This window comes from Corvus kubaryi, unplaced genomic scaffold, assembly GCF_017639235.1.
Source record: "Corvus kubaryi isolate FWS band 111438036 unplaced genomic scaffold, C.kubaryi_AGA036_p1.0 split1-37355, whole genome shotgun sequence".
Classification (NCBI taxonomy): Eukaryota; Metazoa; Chordata; class Aves; order Passeriformes; family Corvidae; genus Corvus; species Corvus kubaryi.
Genome location: NW_024582078.1, coordinates 2,323,297 through 2,323,608, shown reverse-complemented (window position 1 = coordinate 2,323,608; position 312 = coordinate 2,323,297).

Sequence of the window (312 nt, the reverse complement as noted above, 5' to 3'; positions counted from 1 at the left end):
GGGGGGGTTCCAGGTGGGATTGCCCTCGGCAGAGCCCTGGGGGGGACGTCCGAGGTGAGGTAAATCCATCGGGATGTTCCTGAGGCACAGAGAATTCCAAGGGGCCCTGCAGAGACCAGATCTTGCTCTCCAGGGAATGGCAGGAGGAAGAGGAGGAAGAGGAGGAAGAGGAGGATTTCCATTGTGGATGGAGCGATCCAGAGGCACCTGGAGAGAGGAAGAGGAGGATTCCCCAGGATGGAGTGATCTAGAGGCATCTGGAGAGGAGGAAGAAGAGGAAGAAGAGGAAGAAGAGGAAGAAGAGGAAGAAGA